Source organism: Poecilia formosa, unplaced genomic scaffold (genome assembly GCF_000485575.1).
Source record: "Poecilia formosa unplaced genomic scaffold, Poecilia_formosa-5.1.2 Scaffold741, whole genome shotgun sequence".
NCBI classification, from domain to species: Eukaryota; Metazoa; Chordata; class Actinopteri; order Cyprinodontiformes; family Poeciliidae; genus Poecilia; species Poecilia formosa.
Window position 1 is genome coordinate 35,129 of NW_006800680.1, and position 3,175 is coordinate 38,303.

The window sequence follows — 3,175 nt, forward strand, 5'->3', positions numbered from 1 at the left end:
TGACTTTTAACTGAAACAAAACCGAACTCCAGTCCGGCCACAAGGGGGCAGTAAATCAGTAAATCGACAGAAAACAAATGCATACTTTTCTATATAGTACCTCTGAGTATAACAATACAGTCTAGAAAGCCTGTTTTTTGGGGGGGAGGTGTGCATGTGCGATCAAATTTTAATTCGAACCAGAAAAGTCAAACTCTGGTCCGCCTACAAACCTCCGTCTCAGTTCAGTTAAAGTGAACTGGTTTGAACGCAAATGTGAACACCAAACGACCGGAAACTGCTCCCAAATCAGGAAGCGGACTACAACGCAGGGCCTTCTGGGTAAATGCAACCAAAACAAAAGTGCCAGTTTGGCGCTAAAAGGAGGAAGGTCTTCTACCAAAAGCAAAAGAGAAATCATACAACCGCAAAAATCTGAAGCCAGTCTATTTCTGTTTGAATTTCATGAAGAAGGAAATTGCGCTCAGTGTCTTCTTCAGAGGTTTTTGTGTCTCTACCTTCAGTGGTTTTGGTGCAGCGCCCCCACAGACGAGGAGGGGAACAGGTTTTCACATGGTTTAGTTTGACTCGTGAGAAAGAGAACCACAGCAGCCGGTTCAATTTTGAACCGAGTCTACTGGACTTTCAGGTGCAAAAACAACCCTAAAGGAGAGCTTTAGGTGAAAGTAAGACTGATGTTGATGTTTTCCCAGTAAACTGAAAACAACTTCATGTGTTGGGCGTGTCCGCAATGCTGTCGGCCATGTTGTTTTCTACAAACCCTAGAAACCTGGAAAATTGCATTAACAATCTCCTTTCTGTATTTTGAGTTTGTCTGAATTGAAACAGTTTTTCACTCAGAGGCAGATTAACTTGGATAAACACAAATATTATTCAAAAACTGCATTTAGTATTAATTCATGTCGTTATTAATCTGAAACATTTAGCTGTGACCAAAAAGCCAGACCACAGAAGTTTTCTCAGAGTTTTGAAAACCTTTCCTGGCAGGATTTAGCTTCCCTCCAGGGAAGCGGCTGAATCCCGGTCACCTGGCGAACCCCATCGCAGCTGTCCTGCCATGTCCGGTTCGTCCCGCCACTCACCGTCTCATTATGTCCGGACCAAGTCGGCACCATCTGCTCTCCAGCTTTAATTAGCTCGCCTCCTAAAATGAAAGTCTTTGTGTGCGTTTCCCCAGAGGGCTCCGCCGCTCACATACGGCCTTTGCACACATACAGGTACTGCGTGTGCAAGCTGTTGATGATTAGTAGCATTTACCGGCGGGAATATGACTGCATGCGCTTTGGTCAGGAACGCAGACTGAAAATAGATTCGAGATGCAAGACCCATTGATCGTTTTAATTTCCAAAGAGGTAATTACAACAAGAGGCATTCTGCTGCAGAGAACGACGATACAAAAAAAGAAAAGGTCTTAATTTGCTTCAGCTGTAATTATGCACAAAATGCTTCAGATGCACACGCGGAAATGAGTTGTTTATTTTGGCACTGAATAAAACCTTTGCAGACCTTGATTCTTCATCCAATTAGGACAGCCTTGTTCTCGTCCTCACCCTAATAAGCACACCTTGCTTTCCTCTGACGGGAATTATTACACGACACTCATTAGTGCGGAGTGCCGGGGGTTAATGGATGTCAGAGGACAGACACGACTAATTGGTGGACTGTTTACCCCTCCAATCAGTCAGCGGTAGATGAGGGTGCTGGCCCCTATCCAAAAATGAAACCAAGGAAATTCTGCAATCTTTCAGAAGAATGCAGCTATCTCTGCAAAAGATTTCTGCACCTGATTGGTGCCAATAGCCAGCGCAAGAGTGCTCTAACATTAGGTTGAAAAATGCATATGAACCCCCTTCATGTTGTTGTTTACATCTGGAAAAGTCGCACATGCGCACAATGCTGAAGGACAATCCATAAATGAAACCTGGAGATGTAGATATTATTAATTTGGTGCTGTGCGTCACAGCAGAGGGGAAAAATGGCGCAGAAAAACTGTTGAAGAACAACTCAAAACCACTTTTTTCTCGCTCTCTTTGCTGGCTATGATAACGGCGCAGACTTGTTGCCATAGCAACTGACAACAATGTCACAAAATGTTTCAGGATTCAACACCAAAAAACACTCAGACATTTCCCACAAAAATAACTGAACATTCAGTTTGTTACAGTGTTTTGTTTTAAGGCTTGACGATTAGTCTGCGATTTTAAATAAGTGATCGCTGTGGTAGTTTAGCTAGCGCTGCTTTTAGCTGAGCTAACGCAGCTGTAGTTAATTAGCTAATTTAAACACCTGCTCTACTGGTGATCTGTCAGAGTTGGTATTCAGGTTGCCTTATTTTTTTAACTGAACCGAAACACAGAATTCCACAGAGCGTCTACATGTTAGGTTGTCATAGTCAAGCTAGCATAACTACTTCCATCTCACTCACTATTTTTGTTCATAATTAAAACTTTCTCCTGACCTTATCTCGTTGTGGTAGTGTGGACAATCAGTAGCAAAGCACTGCATCCCTTTTTATTTTGTATATCAGGCATACATTTAAGATTTAGCACGTTATATTGACAACTTAAGGGCTAAAACCAATGCTAGTCATCATTAGCAAGTAGCTTTTTGCCCTCCAGCAGGGAGATGCAAGGAGTCCATAGAGGGACCTTTGACCTCTTGGCACAATTTCCATGCTTCAAGTAGAGCCCTAGGTTATCTCTTTGCTCTTCACCCAGCCCACAGGTTTGGTGTTTAGATCAGGGGTGTCCAAAATGTGGCCTGGGGGCCATTTGTGGCCCTTTGACTGAGTTTTTGTGGCCCCCCAACAGCAGTCTGAGAATGATAGAGATTTGGCCCATCCAAATTGACTTTACTTTTAAATCATGGTGAAATTACGACCAACATCATGCTATAATAATGGAAAAAGTTAGGTATAGCTGAAATATTTGTGTTTTCATAAGCAAGTTTGTTTTTAATAACCACATTCACCCAGAGTTTTTTACTGTCCAAAATCAGCTTTTATTTAATTTTCTGAATTTGGCTAAATATGCAGGTGGAAAGCATTTTCACTTGGATAAACTTGACTTGGTCACTTGTAACAAATTAAGTTTTGCATTTCTGAATTTATTCACATGGCACTAGTGACTCAGGGAAGAAGTGGAAATTTACAGAATATCTGTCATATATAAAACTA